The sequence below is a fragment of the Prinia subflava genome, chromosome 6 (assembly GCF_021018805.1).
Source record: "Prinia subflava isolate CZ2003 ecotype Zambia chromosome 6, Cam_Psub_1.2, whole genome shotgun sequence".
In the NCBI taxonomy this organism is placed as follows: domain Eukaryota; kingdom Metazoa; phylum Chordata; class Aves; order Passeriformes; family Cisticolidae; genus Prinia; species Prinia subflava.
This window is the reverse complement of record NC_086252.1, coordinates 9,829,960-9,853,044: the sequence shown is the minus strand read 5'-3', so window position 1 is coordinate 9,853,044 and position 23,085 is coordinate 9,829,960. Positions and strand designations below refer to the sequence as shown.

Sequence of the window (23,085 nt, the reverse complement as noted above, 5' to 3'; positions counted from 1 at the left end):
AAAGCACAGGGGCTGTCCCTTCCTAGGGGCTGAATCCTGTACAGAGGAATTTGCACTGACACCTTCCAGAGGCCCATCAGCAGTGCAGTCAGGCCCACTCATGTCACCCTCCAGTTCAAGGCCTGGAGTTTTGCACAAGACAGTTTCTGAGCAAACAAACTGTGCTAAGAGACAAACAGCATATTAATTTTACTGGCTTGCTGCCATATTTGAGGGGAAAGATGTTAATGAAACTCAGTACAACTGAAACGCACTGTTTTTCTCATAAAGAATAAAAAGTACAGACTAGATAAATTTCTTAAGAGGATGAAAAGTCAAAAACAAAGAAACAAAAAGGAAAAAAAAAAGGAAAAAATCCCACAAAACTAATGCACAACTCTGCATCATTTACAGAAAGGACTACTAGGCTCCTCCCACCAACCAAAACCTCACATTATTAGGGTAACCAACTCCAAATTAACCACCCACAGCCCATGGGGATCCATGGGGGATGCAGAGATCCATGCACAGCCCCTGGGGATCCATGGGGGATGCAGAGATCCATGCACAGCCCATGGGGAACCACGGGGGATGCAGAGATCCATGCACAGCCCATGGGGATCCACAGGGATGCAGAGATCCATGCACAGCCCATGGGGATCCACAGGGGATGCAGAGATCCATGCACAGCCCATGGGGATCCACGGGGGATGCAGAGATCCACCCACAGCCCCTGGGGATCCATGGGGGATGCAGAGGTCTACCCACAGCCCATGGGGATCCATGGGGGATGCAGAGATCCATGCACAGCCCCTGGGGATCCATGGGGGATGCAGAGATCCATGCACAGCCCATGGGGAACCACGGGGGATGCAGAGATCCATGCACAGCCCATGGGGATCCACAGGGATGCAGAGATCCATGCACAGCCCATGGGGATCCACAGGGGATGCAGAGATCCATGCACAGCCCATGGGGATCCACGGGGGATGCAGAGATCCACCCACAGCCCCTGGGGATCCATGGGGGATGCAGAGGTCTACCCACAGACCATGGGGATCCATGGGGGATGCAGAGATCCATGCACAGACCATGGGGATCCACAGGGGATGCAGAGATCCACCCACAGCAGGACTGCTGCTCCCGAGCGTGGATCCATGCTGGAGAGGTTCACAGAGAACTGTCTCCTGTGGGAGGGACCCCACAATCTCACAGGGGAAGGAATCCTCTCCCACAGCAGCAGAAGGAAACCTGGGGTGACAAACTGACCAAAACCCTCATGCCCTGTCCCCCTGCCCTGTTGGTGGGAAGGAGGGAGAGGTTGGGGGGAAAAGGTATTTTGAAAGCTTATTTTACATCTCATCATGCTCCTCTGACTCTGTTAGCAATAAATTCACTTTGCACCTTTAAGTTGAGCCCGTTTTGCCCTTGGAGTATTATCTCCCAATCCTGAACTCATGACCCCTTCATTAATTGTTTTTTTCTCTCCTCTGCCCAGCTGTGGCAGGGGAAGGTGCACAAGAGAATTCTTGTGGGTGCCTGGCACTGGGCCAGCGTCAAAACATGACACTCACCTTTCCCAAAATCCAAAATACTCTGTTACTTTACAGTTTAACAGGATCTATCAACCATTAAACACAGTTAAACACGGTGAATACTTAGAAGCAATAAAACCCTTTGGGGAAGAAAAAAGCAAAAGGCATTGAGCTTAGCATAGCCTCTGATGTCTGCTTCTAGACGCCCTTCCTAGGGGTCACAGCTCATGCTTTCAGGTAAGAAAACATTGGCTTCTCCTGAGAGATTTAGGATAACTCTGAAATGTTTCTGTGCTATAAATATAGGAGGAAATATCAGTTAATTTAAAATTAGATAAATGTGAAATACACACTAATCTTAGTAACACCCATTTTTTGCATCTTTTTCCCCTTATTCTTCAACCTGTTTGCTGAAATTTATAAATTTCTCTGACTTTGGCTTTCATCCATCTCTTAGTGTACTTAAAGCCTTTTTCCTTGTCTCTTTTCATTCCCTTGAACAAGGCAGAAAACCAAGTGTGGGAACATTCTCTCTATAAAGCTATATTTTATTAATAACTACAAACACATGCACTGATTCAGATTTACTCCAACATGCAGCCAAGACAAAAATAACTAGAAACTTTTTAATTTTGTAATGCCTTGGTAGAAATGATTTTACACTTCAGTAACTTGAAACACATGTCACTGTGACCAGAAAATGCTTTTTACCTTGCAACATGTGATCAACAGACAAATGGAAGGCAGAGCATAAAGGCAGGTAACAACTGAAGATAAAAAGTCTCCTCCTGATCACATGCCCTAATATCCAGGTGCTTCATCTATCTGATAGAGAACTTGGAGAGTAAGATAATCTAAAGAGCTGAAGGCTTTTTTTTTTGTGCTTTCATTTTATTTTTATTCTGCTACCACTCTACATGTTGCTATTTAATTTCTGTGGCTCAAGGTTTTGCCCCTTTAGAAGACCAAAAGATTTTCTCATCCTGAACTAATCTTTCATTCTTGAAAAGCACTGGACTGAATCCCCTTATTTCCCCTGGGTATACCAAGGGTAGTGACAGCTGATCCTTGCCTACACTGCCCAGTCAATTATTCTTATTTTCCTTCTGAAGCCCACAATGACTCTTCAGTGCTGAAAGCTCTCCCAGTGTGAGGGCACCTGCTAAGAAATTAATGCATGAGACAAAATCATGGGTGAGAGGAGGAAAGGGGCTGTAAGGCACCAAGCAGCTCACTGGAACCAGAGGTAACAGCTCAGCCCAGCTCCTGCATCTCTACCCTGACTTCCAGGAACTGGATGAGAAAGTATTTCTTCAACCCAGCTTTACTACACATGTGGCCTTCCTTAACTGATAGCAGGGCAAGATTATTGCACGGTTTCCATTTTGTCTGCACAGCAGCAGCCTGAGACCTCAGTTCCAAATCAGCCCTGGAGAGTACAAGGGGCTGCATTCCCTTGTACCAACTTGCTGCTGGCATGTGTAACTGAGAGGGACAGTGCCTGCCAGCTGCAGGTGAGGGGATGTCTCAGCCACCTGCTGAAGCACTGCCAGCTGGGATCCTCTGAAAACAGCACAGGGGTTTGGCTGCCACAAGATCCTCCCTCACACCTCCCAATCCGTGTGGAGGGGGAGCAGGAAAGAATGCAAAGAGGATGCAGCTTGAAAATTGAGAGCAAGTGCTGTATGGACTGACTGGTCCTAGAACTAATACACACAAAAAATCCCAATGAAAAAAGATCCCTATAAGCAGTGAGCAGTTGGGTCCAAATCACTTTTACAGCTCATGCTGAAATCCACCAAGAATGTCTCTACTAGTCTCTCTAAGTGACAGAAAGCAAAGACCCTGGATTCAGCCAGGTGTCTTCAAGATCATAAAAGTTAAGGACTACCCCAAAGAATTCGTTAAGAAAAACAGAAAAGAAAAATGGATTTTAAATAAAAGATTTGTCTTACCTGAAGACTCAGAGAAATTACATTACACGAAGGGAAGCCCAGCCATACACACAGGTCCTGCTGGAAGCCTGGCTGCTCTCAGGGAAGAGCTGATCTGAGCAAAGGCTGACTTAGGGACCAGAGTTTGGGGAGAGAGGGGAGGGGGCCCTCACCTTCCCAGTGAGACCCCAGCAGGAGCAGAGGCTCCAGCTGCAAAGCCCAGCTTTGGCAAACACGGGATACACACACAGAGCAAGGCCCAGGCTGACAAACAGGCTCACCCAGTCGCTGGCTGTTCATTAAGCACGGTGCCATCTGCTTTCCTCTGCCCTTCGAGGGCCGCTGCAGCAAGGAGGCAAACAGCCTGTTTGCCACGCTCCTGCTGAGCGGCACGGCAACAACGGGATCCTCTGTGGGGAGGGGAGGCTGCTCTGTGGGGAGGGGAGGCTGCCCTGTGGGGAGGGGAGGCTGCCCTGTGGGGAGGGGAGGCTGCCCCGTGCCGAGGGGAGGCTGCTCTGTGCCGAGCCGAGGCTGCCCTGTGCCGAGCCGAGGCTGCCCCGTGCCGAGCCGAGGCTGCTCTGTGCCGAGGGGAGGCTGCCCCGTGCCGAGCCGAGGCTGCCCTGTGCCGAGGGGAGGCTGCCCCGTGCCGAGCCGAGGCTGCCCTGTGCCGAGGGGAGGCTGCCCCGTGCCGAGGGGAGGCTGCCCCGTGCCGAGCCGAGGCTGCTCTGTGCCGAGGGGAGGCTGCCCCGTGCCGAGGGGAGGCTGCCCCGTGCCGAGCCGAGGCTGCTCTGTGCCGAGGGGAGGCTGCCCCGTGCCGAGGGGAGGCTGCCCCGTGCCGAGCCGAGGCTGCTCTGTGCCGAGGGGAGGCTGAGGAGGCTGCTCTGTGGGGACAGGAGGCTGCTCTGTGGGGACGGGAGGCTGCTCTGTGGGGACGGGAGGCTGCTCTGTGGGGACGGGAGGCTGCCCCTTCCCCAAACGCACCTGTGTGGAAAGGGCCAGGGTGCAGGGCAGGCAGCAGGGACAGGACTGAGGGCAGAGACCAGAAAACAGCTGAGGAAAGCAGCTGGGTGACCTGGCTGAGCACTGCTGCTGCCAGCACTAGGGAGCAAGGAGACTGCAGAGTCAGGGCTGAGGTGGGATGTCACCACGGTCACAAGGACACCCCTTATCCCAGCTGGAACCGGAGGGCTGCCCCAGCCGCATGGTGCTCGCTGGCACGCAGCCCTCGGCAGCCGGGCTGGGCTGCTCCAGCAATCCTCGCAAGAGGAGGGAACCTTCATCCCTGCAACTTTGCAGGATACACAATCACTGCTTCCAGGGACACTTCTCCTTCTAGAAGTTATTCCCAGACTGAAACCACCCTGATACTGAAGTACTACGTCCATTTGAGGCCTGGATTCCTGAAAAATGTTGTTTACTGATTTCAGAGCTGTGTGGCTTCAAACAAGAAGACACAACAACCTTTGAAAGGGTGTCTTGAGGCTGTCACCAAATGCAACACAGCCACTAGCGATGGAGCTGCTCACCGAACACGTGCACATCTCATGTGGTTTTGGGGACACCGACAGTAGATCACTCATCCCATCCTCTCACCCACTGTGGTTGGTAAAGCCTCAGCACAGCTCCGTGGAATCAAGTGCTAGAGAACTTCATATATCTATGTGTGTGTATATATACCCAGACACGGAGCACAGAACTGTGAAACACCCCATCTGCTCACGTTACAACATTTTAAACACATGCAATTAACTGAACTGAAATGGCATAAGGATCAGGCAGTGTCTTTTTCCCTGACTCCCACTATTTCCACCTTCCTCTCACCCTAACATATGGGAATGCCATATGAATTACTGAATGGATCACGCTAAAACTGGAGCCTGCAAGATCTATTTTTAATACAGATTATGGGGGGATACTGTCAGTCCGTGGTGCAGCATTGTTTGCCTTACAAGTTTGGTCTGTTACTACTTCTGGCAAGCCCCACTTCCAGCACTGATGTCTCCAAACTCTTCCATATTTTTCTTTGGTGTTCTGAAATAAAACCCAGTTTCCTTGAGAGTTCTTTGGTGGGAACTCTGCAGGAACAGCAGGTTAGGAGAGGGTTATTAGCACACTGCAGTTTTTCCAGCCTGCTGCTGCCCTTCTGAAGCAGCCACGAGTTTTCCCTGTCAAAGCTATCAAGGTGTTTATTAATCAGTCATGTAGGGCTGTTACCCTGAGCTCTCACAGGATGTCATGGAGACACACAAATCATGTGCTGCCCCAGGAAATGCACAGAGAAGGGTCTACACGGGGTTTTTTGTCCTCTGGTACAAACTGGGAAGGTATACAGCTTTTTCACCCACTCCTGAAAGCCCCTTTACCTTAAGGAGCCGAAAAAACAAGGTCAAAGTCTTAGCAGGAGAAATAATTGGTGCAACCTGATCTGTTTATATGTTGATTATTAAATCCTGATGCACTCTAGGGAGATGTACACTAGAGATCCATTGGCAGACAGATGCAGAAATACAAAAACTCTTTCCAAGGCCACAGCAAGTTCTGCCAGACATTTTACAGCCAAGGAAGTCAGGTCAGCCAGTTATTACTGCTCTGAGCAGCTCACACATATCAGTGTCAGCCTGTATTACCTGAAACTGCAATGGTTATGAAGAACACCTTTTTCTCCTACCCTTGAAAATCAGTTTAACCAAATCTTTACAGCCAAATGCACCATCAGCAATGCAGACTCCATCCAGAATCAGTATCAGATAAAAACCTTCAGGTGAGATCACAAAGGACTAGAGGGAACATGTGCCAAATGAAAGTGAGTTCTGGACAGTAACTACTTCTTTCCTTTTAATCCATACAGGCTCCTCAGAACTGGGCTCCACAGGAAGCTTTTTCTTCCAAAATGAATTTAACAAGACAAAGACAATTCACACATACACAGAGGATCATGTGGATGCACAGTTTCTAACCTATTTCAGAAATCATGTTCATATTTGTATATTAGATTTTACCTCAGAAAACACAGGTGCTGCCTAGGCAAAATGGAACACTGGGCCCTACCCAGCATTTCCAGCCGTGGCTGAGATGAACAAGCCAGGGGCTCACAGAGTTCCCAGTAGTTAAGGAAGGGAAGCTGGGTGCACTGAAGCAGCTTTAAAAATGTTTAACAAAGCAGAAACTGGAACTGATGTGTCATAAACTACTATCAACTACCATGAAACTGTTACTTCATTTTAATGTGCCACAAATCTACATCAGCTTCTTCAGGGTACCGCCATTTCACAAGCAGAGGCAGCTCAGAGTATCACACTTAAAATACTTTCACATGTTTCTTTTGCCCTCAACGAAAAAGAAATCCCCACTCATTTCCTCCTGGTTACTCTCTGCAGGACTGAAACTTCAGAAACGTTCTCATGGTTTTCCCTGTGACAGTGAAATTTGTTGGCAAGGCTGTGCTTTCTTGCGTATCAGGTTTTTACTGTTTACAGGCAAACTCCCTTTTCTCTTCATCACTCAGTGCCAGAGATTTTATTTCATTTTTCCCCGATGTAACCATAGATCAAGGGATCCAAAACATTTTAGAGCACAACTAGAGTCTGTCATGGATTAGGCACCCATGTAAAGGAATAAAGACCCCATGCTCCACAAAAAAAACCAGGTTTCTACTCTTCCTTCTTCAGAAGAGATCAGGAAGAAGAAGTGGGCACCTATTTCTTACGGCCAGTGTGGCCAAACTCAGCTAGGAAGGCAGCCCAAGTTGAGACCTAAGCAGCAGAGCGAGGCAGTAAGAAATGAAACCTTCAGGCAGCAGCAGTGCTGGGGAGAGGCAGCATGCCTGGGATGGAGCCCAAGGGGAGACACAGCTCAGCTGCAGTGACCGAGGCAGTGCCCTCCACGACAGCCCAGCCCTCGGATGGCCAGGTGGAGCTCCCCCATCCCATATGCTCCTCTGGCTCAGAGAGATGATACACTACGCCTTTCCTTCAGCACGGGGAAGACAGGGAGCAAATTAATTCAGAAGCTCTTGGCAGGCATATAAGTAAAAAAATAAAGACATAGAGCAAGCCCTGTGCTGCCAAATGAAGTCATGTGTGGCATAGTTCTGATGTGAGTATATTTTTAAAACTTTACTGTTGTTGTTATTATTATTATTATTAGCATTTGGCAAAAGAAGACAGGAAATACCTTGCTGGTGATGTCTGCTCCCAGCACAAGCCAGTCTGGAATGCTGAATAGCTTATCCTAAAAAAAAAAGGGAGAACCAACTATGTTCAAGCCCCAACATATACAGTTATTTACGTAAGCAGCATTGCAACAATTTTAGTTTTGTTTCTATTTTATAAGAGGTTATGATATGATGAGAACAACCCTTCCCAAGAATGCTAATTTTTCTCCTCCTCTTAACTGGGCACGGTCTCAGGGGGAGGGGCAAGTTTACACACATACACACTTGTGAAAATTGAGTTCAATTTAACAGGAAAGAACTGTTCAGTTAAAAGCCTTATGAAGAAATGAATCCTGAAAGAATCCTGCCTTTCAGATATGTAAACACAAAACCAGGATACACTGGCTCATCTGTAAAGAGAAATACATGGCTCCACTGGAGGATATAAGGAACTCCCAGTCAAGCCAAGGGTTGACTGACACGAATGACCTCCTCCCTGCAGCAGCAGAACGTATGGTCTAACAGGGAATCAAATTTGGAAGGAACCTGTTTTTAACTCCTGGGCAAAGAAGCAGTTTAAGCATAAGGAGGCTGTAAATTATGTTGCTTACAAAAGATAGGTTCAGTTTAGCAACATACAGAGCATCAAATTCATAGAATACTAAGCAAGCCACCTACAAATCTCTTGCTTGAAGTGAAAGCCAAAAATACAGCTCTCTTCTCTGACAGGATACATCCCTCCATCTGTTTGCTGCTTCAGGTCAGATTAAATACTGCAGCTTCCTAGAAAGCTAAATAAACCTTACCTAAAGGGACCCTCAAAACACTGACATGTGACTCTGACTGGCTTTATTCCTTCTCTGCAGAGTCTGTAGCCACAGAGAGGCCTGTGCCACTGCTGAGAGACTCACCACACACCCCGAGGCAGCGCCTCCTCACACCAGGCTGTTATGCCAAGTGCTCTATCTGCATCACATCACTGAAAAGCACTTGGATGCTTCTCATGGGTGAACCCCAGGACCAGATTCCTTCATTTCTGCAAGCTGAGTTTCTTTCAGAAGCCTAGAGATAAGCTCTACACTTATGCTTCACCCAGACACATCGGGGTCCCATTTGCACAATCACATACGAAGAGCACCTCTGTGCTCTCGGGAGTACAGAGTGTGTCTAGAGTCAAACAACTTTCAATCCAACAGCCTGATGCCAACGTTGTGAATCAACATAACAAATATTCAGATAAATAAAATAAAATCAGGACTCCAAGTCCTTGGCATCAAAGCACAGGCCTCCTGTCATCTCAAATGATGGAGAGTCTCTACAGCTGCTTGTAGTGGTACCCCTTCAACCCAGTCTGCAGGTGACATCAGCACCCTGCACTCATCATTTCACATGAGCCAACATTCAATTTAATGCACTCATCTGTGCCTGCCCCAGTGTGCAACGACTCTGTTACCCCTCTGTCTAACTGCTACTGAGAACTAATGGCTGTTCACATCACTGCCTCAAAGAGTGCTTCATAACACACCGGATTACTACAAAACAACCTCCTTCTTCAAGAAGAGCAGCAACATAGCCATAACTTTGAATGCAACACTAATCTTACTGAAAACTGCCCTTCCTTAACTAAGAGTTTACCAGATGAGTGCACTGTAACTCAGGGGTAAGGAACATGTGCTGAGGAAGATACCAGAAACAGTTTCTCAAACACCCTGTACAAATAGCTGCTTCAGAAGCATCTGTTACACATATGTGTTTAAGAAAGCAGCGTTATGTCAGAGATGGCATTGTGTGCTTTACAAGGCTACTTATCCAAACTGGCTCTATTCTAATGTTTTATGGACCAAACAAAATTTGTCATTCACTCTTCCAGCACCACAAATTCTCGACAGAACCCCAGCTCTGATAAGCAGCCATTATTAAATTACTCTTTCACATCCTGGCCTCACCTACCTGTTTTCTTACAGCCATGGATGACCAAAAACACAGGTTTATGCTCTTTGTGGAAGCAGGAACTGTTAGATTTATAGCCATTATTAAACCAAGTGAGAAGCCAGTGAATGGACCAAGAGAATGTGGTGTGTCATATTATCGACCATATCGCATTTATCCCCTGCAGTTAGGACAAAGATAAAACTTAAAATAACTACAGCTACACAGTTCTTCAAGAGAACCCACAACAGAGCAGCAGCCAAACACAAGCTGACTGATGATACCAGTAACCCTTCCATGTGTATTGTTACAATTTGGCGTCAGCCCACCAAATTACTCAGGAGCACTTGCTAAATAAATGTGAATCGCTTTGCTGCAGCAGCCTGCTCCACTTTACGCTAAGGTGTGACAGCTGTGCAGCTGCACCAGCACGCAACAGTCCCCACAGTTTGCTCACCCAGGACACACACACCTCCTCTCAATTACAGAAGATAAGGTTTGCTCTCAAAGCCCACACTGTCACAAGCTCATATTGATGCAGCCACAGCCATACACACGCACCAGCAGCCATCAACCCGTAAAAGCCACCACCATAAGAAGCATAGGGAGGTGGCCCTGAGGTTCTTTGCTGTCTCCCCAGAGCTCTGCATAGGACCAAGAGAACTCTGTGTGAAATTCACTTACAAAGAGTAAACTACTAAGAGTGCAAAGTAACTTGTTTGCTTGAGTCGTTGCTGCATTGTCACACAGTCTGCTTCCTGTTAAATCGTTATCCTGTACCCCTCCAGTAGAGAGCGAGCTGTGTCTATCCATATAAATAAACCACAAATACCAGAGGATTGCAGCCTGCTGCAAACCACTAATGCCCAAGTCCAGGCTGGTTTACTATACAGCAGAAGAGCTGTACTCATAGCAGAGAAAGGCAACCTTCCCAATGGTAAACAAGTGCTCGTTTGTTCCCATGCCCATCAAAGCCCGCGTCAGGCTGCAGGACAAGCAGCAGGATCCTCACTGCTCACAGCACTCTGGGATGCTGCTAAACACCCCATTTCTTCCTGAACTGAACGCAGGTCTTCCCTCTGTCAACTCCTCCACCTTTCACTGTCTCTCCAAGCTGAAAAATAAAAACTTCAGTTTGACAGAACCACTGGGAAATACAAGGACACAAACATGTTATTCACAATCCAGAAAATCCGTTTTCTGAATTAGAAGCACCCAAAGGCTGAATTCTCCAGGGTGACTTGCTCAGAGTACTTGATGTGGCCAAGAATAAAGCTGACAGGGCAGAAAAACCCCTCGGATTTAAGCAATCAATTGCTGAGCCACTGAACCAAACACAACTGAGGATGGGACTTCAGAACATCAGCAGACACACCTTGATTTCATCTGTGCTTCAGCAGCATGCCCCTCCTCACCTGTGTCACACAGCTGCAGCTCTGCTCAGCACAGCTGTCAGGGCCAGTGCAGCCCTTCCGTGACCACCACAGACCAACATCCATTCCTCTGCGAGAATTATTTGGAGCTCATTCCCTTTGGCTATCCACTTTGCTGCAGCAGTAAAAATAACTCCGCTGCAATAAAGCAAGACCTATGCTGAAAGACTAAATTAACAGAAGTTCAGACAGTGGCAGAGATTGAGGTATCATATTCAAATACTCACAAGGTTACTGTGCACAACAGAGAACACATGCAGTGGGCATGAAAAACAGGTCATTAAAGCATTAAAAATCTAAATAGTATTGAATGAACTTTCTATCAGTAAGGACAATGAAGCAATAGCTAAGCAGCAGTAGCACCGCTGTACACACTGCCTCTCTGAACTACAGCAAAGGGACTGGGGAACAAACTCTAACACCTGGACAACCAACTTCCTTAACCCAGCCAAATAATTTTATTTGCAATGTTGACAGCTCCCAACACAGCTGCTTCTCCCCTCCATTGCTGTGATTTTCAATGTAATACACTGTCATTTTGTCCTGCTACATTCCCTCCGAGCTAATACCCTGCTTCCAGGGGCAGCACAGAGCACGTCTGCTGGATGGTGACCTTCCACTCTGCAAGATGTGCAACGCACCACTTCACGCACACTGCAGGAAGCTTTAATCCAGAAGCAAGCCCATGAACATCTTCCAGGCACTAGCTGTGTTGTTTGGTGAGAAAAAGCAGCTAGGAGAACATCAGAAAAACACTATCTATGCCATTTCCTCAAGCAGTGGGGTGGCATCAGATAAAGTCCTGCCTCACTTGCGCTGCCTGTCTGCAGCAAAAGGGCTGGAGGCAGCTCTGTGCCAGCGCTACCCCAGCAGGCAGCAGGCAGGCCACACCAACACGTAGCTCCAAGCTGGGAGAGCACAGACGGCTCTGGATGGTGAGGAAGAAGCACCACTTTGTTCTCCCAGGCCACCACAGCGGCTGCAAGATCTCCATAAGGGATCGCAGCGACGGTCACGTTCAAAGGCGCCGTCTGTCCCCATTGCTGCGGCTGTGCGCGGTGTCACCGCTCCTTACATAAGGCACCTCCCGGGCCAGACAGAGGAGCCCTTTAACACACTGGCATCCTATCCAGCCCTTCTTCCACCAAAGAGGTTAATGAGGGCTGTGTTCAAGTAAGGTTAGGAGGAAAACAATTATCTTTTTTATTTCCATGAACAGAGAAAATAATTGAGCGGAATACCGAGGGGTGGGCAGAGGGAAAGAAAATGCATATGGCCTTTTTCCTCCACTTGCATATAACTTTGAGCCTTAGAAATACCGGGGTAAATACTTCAGTTCAAGGGATACACAGTATCAGAACGGGAAAAACACCAAAAGAAAGGGCAAGAATAAAAACATCCACAAACCTTCAGCTCTTTTTCTTGACTGTTCAGGGGATTTATTTGGGTTTTGCACCCCTGCCCCACAAATCAAAGAGAAACTGCAATGAAGTTGAAACATCTTGTTCATTCACAAAATTTCTCCTCCCTGAAATGTCTCACATTGAATCAGTCAGACCAATGTGAAAAACATTCTTGTAGGGAGTGTGGGGTTATGATTTGCTCAATGAGTAATGACTCGATTTGCCTGCTACACATCAAGGCTTGGCACAGCTTACACGTCTCACCAGCAGTACTAAAAACCCAGCTAAACAACCACAAACAAACTCGTACTGGTGCTCATTGCTCTGCAGAAGTGACTGCAACTTAGAATTTTATGTTCTTTATAATCCCCGTACAATTACAGCTTCTCCCACTCTTGCCAGGGGCAGGCTTCTCCCCAACACCCCTTTGTGAAAGGTTACACCTACTAAGCCAAACCTCATTATTACTCATTTTGATTGCAACTGTGTTTAGGAAACAGCTGAGAATGGGTCTGCCCTCCACCAGGTACGGCACAAAAACACAGCAAGAATGTTTATACAGATACACAGGTGTCACACAGGATTGATGTTTGTGTGGAAAATGAGCAGGAAAAGCAAATCACAAACAGATTTTCTAGCAACTCCAGGACTCTTTTGTAGTGGGGTAAAAACGCTGCTTTGCCTGAAGCTACACGCACTTATTTTCATTTCCTGGGAACTCTTTTGTAGCAAAAAAAAAAAAAAAAATCAGATTCTGAAAATGCAAGTATTACTGAAAGACAGCAGAAGATCCCTGTCCCAAGGAGTTTGCTATTTCAGTCATCATTAAATATCAAAGGAGGAAGAAAACAACAAGGTTCTTCATTTACATGGTACAAATACACAGGTTCTCTAGACAGAGACTATGAATTTAAATACTGCAACTTCTGATGAAAGCAGCAGATTTTTTTATTATTTTAAAACAATTTGGGCTAGAGAGTAAAACCCTAGATGTGGTGGACAGTCAACATTTTATACCAGGAATGTTTTGTTTGTTGTAAAGTATCTCTCACATTTAAAACACAAGTAAAACAAAGCGCACAATTCCATTAACATTTGTAAGTAATGTTAAAAGACAAGTACCTCAGTGTACTTCTATACTTGTTAACCCAGTAACATCAGTTTGAAAATTGCTGTAAAGGATGGATCTTAAACACTATTTTGAATGAAAATACTTTCTTCCTATTTTAACCTTTTTTAATAAAACCCTATGTAAATGAAAAGGGCTATTCATGACCTCAAAAGGATGGACTGTCTGTGGAATTCTGTTCCACTTCCCTCCTATACTGGTTTTATAATTAAACTAAGTTTTAATGCTGATAAAATTATCCAAATACTTACCATACTATACACCCCTGTTCTGCCATGCATCCCCTCAGTCCCCCACAAAAACCCAAAACCCAAACCCAACCCAGAAGCAATTTTGGTGATTATTTTTCCACAGTAAAGTATGCAAGAACATAATAGCAATAGCATGCTTTCTGTCTTTCACACAATTCTTGTAGCTGCTGACACTGCATGAGGGATCCCTCCTCACTTACTTCAGTGGAGGTTTCTACAGCATCCTTTGGGATAAAGTCCTTAAACACTGAGTTTACAACGCATTTAAGCATCTGTATAACTTTAGGCACTTGGACTATCCATCCTCTCTCAGAGCACTTAAGCACTTAGCCTGAATCATGCGCTTGGTGGCACCGCTGACTCGAGGCTCTAGTGTTATATCTTTAAGGCCTCCCCAGCTTCCACAGTGCCACTGAAAAACAGAACCAGCAGTTCCTGCCCAAAATTTGCTTTGCTTTTACACTATGGTTACCAGATGCAGCATGTATACCCTATTTCTGCAGTACATAAAAAAAACCTGATTGGGATCAGCTGCTGGCAGGGGTCAACAACGTGCTGTTCAATGAAACAATCGTATGTGTTTCAAGTGACAGGGAGCCTTGGAAAACCAGCAGTAAACTGTAAATACTCTTCAGAACGAGGACAGGAGTGAGCACAATGAATGCAGCACTAGGCTCACCTGAATCTCTGCAAGCAGCAATGCCACTCTGCCTCTCCCATACTTCTCAGTTATAGATTACTCCTGAGCTTGCTCTGGTTTATTGGCTCATGTCACCATGGCAACACATCTGAAGTTATAAGATACCTACCCCTCTCCCTTACCTTGCCTTCAGCAACTTGGAAGGTATTTGGCATTTATTTAAAAGCCCCCTCCACACATACACCTCCATATGCTGAGCTACTACAGGTGCTCCAACCAGCAAGGCTGTGTTTTACCCTCTCCAGGTCCCAAGGCTAACAGACTATATGATTTATTTTGGCACTGAGCACTGTACAGAACCTGAGCTGTGTGTCAACTATTTGACAGTTCTGACACCAAACCCACCAGTCACTGGCAGGCTTGCTGGCTGATTTAGTTACTTCTGGTCCCATTCATCTCATCATCAAACAAAATAGTCCTTAATTAAAAAACAAAAAAAAAAAAAATAAAAGGCCCTGAATTCCCAGGCAAAAACCTTTCATATATTGACCTTTTATTGCCTAAGTCTGGAAGTTTAATTACAGCCCTAAACAATAACTTACTTCACCAGCTTTAGTGCTACTTCTTCCCCTAGATGAGCAATGGCAACATCTCTGTTTATTAACTCAGAAATGCTGTACACAGGAGAGCAAGATGTTCCTCTTTCAGAGGCACACAGTTTTTGTGTACACAGAAGAAAAAGCTAACTAGGACACAACAGAGCATCGGCTGAAGAGAAAACTGAGCCAGAAAGACACGGAGGCAGGACCAAGCTGTCTCCAGAGAGTGCCAGAAGAACAGAAGACAGCAGGCACACAGCTCCACCGTCATTTAGGAGCCTGCTGTGAAGACTGGATTTACCATCACCCATACTGTAAGTCCCTGGCTGATGATGAGAGGATGCTTCACCCCAAGCTCTCCAGACACAGAGATCAGTCGTGTTCAGCATCTTAGCCACAGGCCCAGACTATTAATGGGATCTAGACAGCTCTGACATGGGAAAAGTAAAGCAAGCTCCTGACAGCCCCCAGCAGACTGGGGAAGATGGCTCCACCTGAGCACACCTCAGATGCCTTGATCCAGGTGTAAAGCCAAGCTCTGGTGTGCCACAGTGAGGCCTGATGTGCCAGACCCTGCATCTTGTTTCACATTGCAGAATCCATCAGAGTTAAGAGAGGTGCAAGAACTACCATAAAAAGGCAACAGTTTCCTAGACCGTAGGGATGAAACATCAACATATGAGACCAGGGCCCAGCAGCGGGAAGGAGAAGGCAAGGAGGAATTTGAGATGAGGTAACTTCACAGACTGGAAACGTCCCAAATGAAACACACAGTCAGAAAATTTAGGAGAGCAAAAAGCAGGCTACTGCAATAAAAGTGTAAGTCCTTGTGCATTCCCAGAACATAACCACCAAGTAGTCGAGGTTGGTAAGGGCCTCTGGAGATTTGCCCTGTTCACCCCTTGTGCACAAGCAGGGTTGCATGTGCTCATAGCAGCAACTCCTTGTCCAGAAGAGCTAATACAACCCTTTGGTTCAGTTTAATTAGAAAGGCAATTTAAAAACCCACAGTCCTGCATGTTAATTGGTCAGGTCAGTGGATGTTAGTGCTTTCCCACATGCTAACACCGATTTCCACCTTCATTACAAATCATACAATCCCTGGCTTTGCACAGCCTTCAGCTGAACTCATACCTCATCCCAAACTTGGCTCTACTTGGATACATTCCTCAGGGGTACCCTAAAAGCATTTTCTGCTACACAGAAGACAATCAGCAAATCAGTCAACACACACTGGGTGTGAACTTGTGCTGCTCTTGACTGCCTATTCATTTCTCTGAGTGTAAGGCAGTAACAACCCCACTCCTGTCAACTGAATTACATCAAAGAAAGCAAGTGCACACAGCCTCTAAATGAAAGAGGCAGTATCAAGTTCCACAGCTTGTATAAAACACTGCATGCCATTAAAGGTAGAGCACAACACGGGTGTTTCATGTCCTGTTTATCAAACCACACTTGCTGTCCTACTACAAGAATGCCACAAAAAAGGGATACAAGTCTCCCATACAAATTCAAACCTACCTGTTTTCTGAAGTACTGCTAAAACTTACACTAATACACATACCCATTCTACTAAAGAGATCAGGAGAAGAAGAAACTGGAAGAAAAATAGAAAAAAAATCTACAAGGATACAAGATTAAGTATAACATTCATAGCAAATAACGAAATAAAAAGGACACAGGATTGTCATTTTTAGAAATCCAGGGGTGAGCTCTCAACAGAGCACCTGCTTTAGCAGCAAAGTCTCCAGCAAATTAATGGCCAGCAAAGCCACCCCTCTGCAAGTGTCCCCCACCTGCTGGGAAAGCAGGGACGTGACCCACACTGCTGCTGAGAAACTGAGCTCCTCACAGAGGTCCCATCACTGCATTCCCTGCTCTGAGGCTGAGCACCAGCCAGGCTGGGCCCTTCTGCTGAAACCTGCCCTAACTCTCCTGTCGGAAAGTGTCCCAAATCCCTTCTTGCTTTGCATGAGAAGAGGATAGGAGAGACACCTTGGTGAGCTGAAGGGTAGAAACAAAAGGTATGATTCAGTATTATTAAACTGGAAGGACAGCTGCCTGAAGGCCAGAAACTGTGCAGATAAAACCACTCATTTGGGTGAGCCCTTGTGGCATCACTTCCATAATGGTTTTCTGCCTTTGAAAGGAGGTTTGGAGACTGCAATTACTCACGGCCTTTGATGTTTCCTCATGAGCTAAACCACCACTAGGATAGCCCTGGAAGTACTGGCACAAATTTGTTTTTACCTACAGGAGCACATAACCTCTTTACTAATACTAATTCTCATGTTTCTAAAGAATCTAAACCTCTGCTAATTCTCAAGTTTCTAAAGAATCTGCTTTTACTGCCTGGTGCACACCTCCATCCATAGAAATCTCCTGGACTGACCCTACATGCTTCATCGAGAGCACTTATTCCTCTGCCCCATCAAGAACATTTAAAATCAGAGTGAGGAGCAGGGCAGAATTCCACATCTCAAATCATTCTGAAGTCAAACAAGGAATCAGTGTGTTTCCAAAGATGGGGATAACGGTGTGCAGTTCAATTTTGAAAGGAAAAACAAACTTGCACAGATGAATGTGTACGCACAACGCAAGCATGTTCCACCCAAAGCTTCAAGTGTTTCAGCTGCAACCAAAAAGGAACTCATTTATCTGATGTATTGCTAAACAGCTGTAAACTCCATTTTCTTATGGTATAAGCAAGCTTTTTCTCTAGAGAGATGCAATCTGGGTTACACGAGGGATTCTAAAAGTTTCTAAAAGTAACATACTTCCTTCTGCTCTCAATGCACCGTGTGGATGATTTTTGGGATGTAAGCATCACCACGTTGGAATGACCAGGGCTTCCTCCAAACTTGTACCCCATCCTCAGATATAGGGGACTCCAGACAATGAAATAGATAATCTCCATTTGAAATAATTTTTGACACATTTTGTTTCATTCACTCAGCAGTTTCACTGACCATGAGAGGTTTATCTTCTTAGGACAGGAGCTGAGTTCACTAACATCTGTTCTGCACAACCAAGAGCCAAGAGAAGAAGGATGTTTAAGTAGACAGATGACAAACAGCAACATTCATATCTCAGGCTTCAGGCCACAGCCTAGGAAAAAGTTCTTATGTAAGAGAATAACTTCAATCACACACATAGTCCTCTAGAATCTACTTACAGGCTTGAAAATTACGACTGTACTTCATTATTCCTCTGGAGGGAAGAAGCCCATCATTTCCTAAAGTGATGGGAAATAGAAGCATTTCAAGACAACTGCATCAACGTTATCATTTACTGTCCATGTTCCTCAGTTAGGCACTTCAAAAACACCATTAAACAGTCTATCTGCAGGACTTCCAATGCCACTGACCCGAGGTTTTCCAGTCTTTCATGATTATTTAAATGTGAAATGAAAACAGAATAAAAACACAACAGAAGCAAACACCTTTGGAGCGCAAAGAGTCCTTCCTGTTATTAAAGGTATTTTCCAATCACACCAATATATTTGTTTCCAGAATGAAGAGAATGAGGCCCTTCAGCCCAATGGTCATCAGCAAAATAGTTCATGGAAGACAGTAAAGATAAAAAGGCATAGTGATTCAGAACAGAAATGTCACCTTGCTAATCACTATTGTTTCTCTATTAAATAGGCTCATTAGTGAGGATGATTCACAGCAAACATCATTGCCAGTCTACCCAGCAGTATTTAGTTGAAGCAATGCTGCAACTGTCAGGCACGACATGCAATAACCAGATTATTTCCTACAATAAAATGTCAATCCCATGTTATTGCTGTGAAGGCTGCAGCTGTGTCCAGTGAAGCCCAGAAACACCCACTACCCCCCAGCAATGGTTCAAAGCAATACTGGCACCTTGTCAAGAGGGTGGAAGTCACACCTCCTCTCAAATCTGCCAATGATGATTTGTTGTCATTGTAGCATTAAAAACATCTTATTTTACAGAAAGGCCATTCCAGCACGTGCTTTTCTGAATATAATGAATTTCTTAAAAATATATGAAAACATTTGTTCACTGAAAACTAACAAGTGTCCCAGTGAATGATCTAAGGATCAGTTTCCAGAAACCATAGCAAAAATCTAAGGGCAATTTTTCAAATACTTCCCATTTCCAAGATCAGAGGACCACATGTGCTCATCCTAGGGTAGCCAGGTTAACATTTAAAACATAACCAACAACCATTCAACGCACAAATGTAATGGGAGGAAAATCCAGCTGCTGCTAACTCTAACTTGTACAAACTGTGTTTCAGATCCCAAATGACTGCTGAAGCTCAGCTCTCCACGTCTTTTGTCAACTGTTACTAACCATGGGAAAGCAGGTATGCTCACCTTCCCAATTAAATATCTAATCACCTTACTGTGGTACCAAGCAGGGCATCTTCTGGCAGGCACCAACACACACGTTCAGTGTTCCTTTACTAGAAAACACCGCCTTTCCCTGTGTGTACTATTGCATGTTTCTGGCCTTTTGCTTGCAGAATGTGCAGCTTGCTTGATCCAGCCCAGAAACAAGATTTACTAAGTTGAGGGGGGGAAAGCTCTCCAAAGCCGACACTATCATCTGTGAAACAGGAACTGTCACAGCATTGCCCTGCCTTTCTCCTTTGGCAGGCCTAACAATCTGGCTGTTCCTGATATTTTGTCTTTCAAGCCTGATTTCTATCATCATAGACTCTCATCTCCAGCTCACTCTTCTGCTTGATGTTAACATTTTTTTGAAAGAGTCACAGATTCCTAAGTCTTGGGAAAAAAAGTTCAAACAGACTGGGATTGGTTGTAAATGCACACGTGACTTGCAGCACGACATTTCTATAGTTGCAGCCAGATTTCCATTTAAATTGGTGGAAAATGACTGTTCTAAATTAGTCCTCTCTCACATCTCTACCCTCCTGCACTTTTACTTGGATCCCATTTAATTTGCTCACTCTGTCCATACATTCAGACCCCCTTCAGTAACGCCAGGCTGGACAGTGCTGGACTCCTCCTGCCCTCTCAGTGCAAGTCTCCTCAGCTTTAATTACTAGTCATGTGAATTATCAGGCCTACTACTGCAACTATTTATTTGTCCTAGATCCTTATATGACACCAGCCTAAGAGTTAGCAGTGTCAGGAACAAAACACTCCTGGCTACAGTAACACCGAATTACTTGGAGCTGGCTGTAGCTCAGCAATGAAAACCAGCACAGGCAAATGTTCCCTCTCTTCTGCTCTCGTGCCTGATGCTGACTTCATGATGTGGCTCAAAAGCTTTAATTCAAGGTGATCAGAACACAGGTTATCTTCAGGGCTTTGCTGGTGCCTTTTGGAACAGTAGCCTGTCTGCACGTAAGAGTCATGATAGTAACACTGCCAAACAGATGCTTATTTCTTCTGAAGAAAAAATAAATTAGGGGGGAGGGAAAAAAAAGGCGGTAAAAATAGATCTGGCTGGAGACCAGAGAGCACAAGAACTGGCTTACAGGAAATTGTCTTCATCAGTTACTAGATAGAAATTTTTTTCCCACGTATTACATGGCTCATGCAGGGACAGGATGGTTTTACACTCACTCCAAAAGGCACGTTATCACAGGATAATCTAACCTGCAATTTTATATGGTTGCAAAGAAACAGAACAGAGAGGCTGTCTCTTTCCAGTCCATACCAGCAAAGCATAAAGGATTCCAGAAGATGCTTTGTCCACTTTGTTCATTTGCATTAACAAGTTTCAGTTACTGAGTTTTAAGAAAAAAACATTAAAATGTTTCAGTCAACATAAGGCACCAGAAGAAAGTCAACAACACAGTAACAGAAACATCAGGAGACAGAGATGCAGAGCCCCGACTTCAGTGACTCTGCCAATGCAAGGGAGCCATTATTAATCACTCATGTAATTCACAACACCTCATTCATTCAGGTCTTTACATGCTCTTTCCTTACAGAAGTATTACATCTATTTTCACTGTACCACTCTAATTGAGCTTAACAGCATATTATTTAACCAGTAAGCTCCAGGCAAAGCGTTTTAATACAAAAATTTCCTAACCTGCCAGTATGAGTGCTTTCGTCACAGAATGAGGAAATGCTTGCACAAATCTGGCTGCTGTTGGAGGGTGTTGTTGTTGGTCTAAGCCATGAATGAACAGCTAAATCTCCTCCCAAACAGCTTTTGTGATGTGCAACAATAATGACAATTTGGCTGTATCATCTGGCTAGGACTTCAAGCAGATTTTACTAGTTACTACTCAGTGCTCTGCATGCAATAAACTGTAGGCTTCTCTCAAATTATGCCAACTCCTCTCTGAAAGCTTGTTTTTGTCTATGAAACCAGTTTTCCCAACAGCAACACTACTAATGCACATCTAAGGACAGCAGACTTGCTCTGCAGCACGTTAAATGCTATTGGTACTTTACTTGAGATCACCCAGGAAATCAACAGCAGAACTGGGCTTGCAGCACAGCCTGCCTGAAACCCACTCACCCTTTCTGCCGGCCCTGGGACCAAGACTCACAGAGATATTGCACTGTGATCTGCATCACAGTGTCCAAAGCCAGTCATGGTCACAGATACACATACACACACACAGCAAACCTAGAATCAATCCTGGTACCACACCAACAAAGAACAAGAAAACCTAGGACCTTTTTCTACCACTTGCTGAGCTTCTGTGATGTCACTGAGCCAATTTTTCAGGCCGTTTCTGCTGTTTCTGCTACATGGCTCTGAAGCATTCTTCCCAGAAAAGCCATTCACCAGCTTTTCTAGGAACTCCGTAACTCCCGCATCCCCACACCATTTTTCTGTACTTGTTAAGGACCACATTCTGCTCCCCACACACACTAACTAGCACCTTCTCCCCTAACACTTCCACTGCTGTCCTGCAAAGGCGATGCTGCAGCAGAGTGTGGCTCTCATGCAGCCAGCACAACAGCAGTGCTAAATGACAGAAGTTTGCTGGGCTGCAGACATGGGTGTGAAGGCCTAAATCTAGACCAAGGACTGGTCTGGGGAAGAAGTTACATGAGACTGCAAATTTAAACATGTAACACATCAAACATCTGGCCTAGGAAGTGCAGGTGAGTTGGTCAGACTCTCTGCCTGAATGTAGAGGTATGTGACAGTGTTGTCACCTCCTGGTGCTCACTCTCAGAATTATGTAATAGTCAAAAATCACAGTAATTCAGAAGTTAGGCTTTAAAGTAACTTTTATGCCTAGTTTAGACCCTTGATAATACAATCATGCAACAACTGCTCCTTTAGCATTCTAACAAATATCTTGTTCCACTTGTTATTTTAAAAGAAAAACATTCCGAAGAAGTATCCCATAACATGTAGAACTGTGTATTTCCCAAGTACTTGTCATGAAATTGAAAGCTCAGGAAAAATATTCAGGTCATACTCATGTTTGATAACAGAAATCCATCTTCCAACAGCCAGCAAACAGAAAAGGAGATCTGGACGTTATGTCTACTAGAAGACAAATTGAAGTTCAAGATGTTTAAGGCACTGTCTCTCCCTTTATTCATCTGCAGCATTTAACACCTGAAACCAACACTGTTCACACTACATGAAGACATGCTCTTACAAAATGTGAGACTGAACATAGTGTCTCTCTCCACTGAAGAGTCTTTAAAACCATTTTACCCCCTGCTCATCCAAAGGCAGGTGAGGGGCTCCTCCAGACTCCCACAAGGCTTGTGTCTGCTAGGCTCCCCCTCACCTGGGAAGACAAGTTGTGTCCTGGATCATACACAGCTACAGAGTACTGCAAAGTATGAAAACTGCAAGAAAAAGATGGCCACGACAGAACCCTGAGGTTTTTCACCAACTCTTTATGATGCCTGCAGTTTCAGCTTTCGTATTTTCCAGATTCTGTACTGCACTAGGATACAACTCTTAACTTCATATAAAGTGTTAGCAAGTTCTCCTCACAGTGTAGTCAGACAAAACAATCCTTTTCCAGCCCAAGAACCAAGGACACCACTGCAGTTTCAGGCCAAAAAGGTACAAACAGCAGCAAACTGAGGAGAGCAGTCTGGGAGGACGGGACTTCAGAACCTGAAGCTGTCACTGGACCATTAACCCCCACATGTAAATGGACTAAAA

General features: G+C 45.2%; 1 protein-coding gene across 19 annotated transcripts in view; it reads right to left on the bottom strand.

The window, feature by feature from the left end:
- The window catches only part of MAP2 (microtubule associated protein 2), a 218,260-nt gene that overhangs the window by 140,619 nt on the left and 54,556 nt on the right, over positions 1-23,085 (bottom strand). For 6 of the 19 annotated variants that reach the window (XM_063400145.1, XM_063400138.1, XM_063400141.1 and 3 more), the window contains one exon: positions 7,622-7,678. The exons of the other annotated variants lie outside the window; for them this stretch is intronic. The gene's annotated coding sequence lies outside the window, so the exon portion shown is untranslated. The remainder of the gene's footprint in view (positions 1-7,621; positions 7,679-23,085) is intronic. 19 annotated transcript variants of the gene reach the window in all.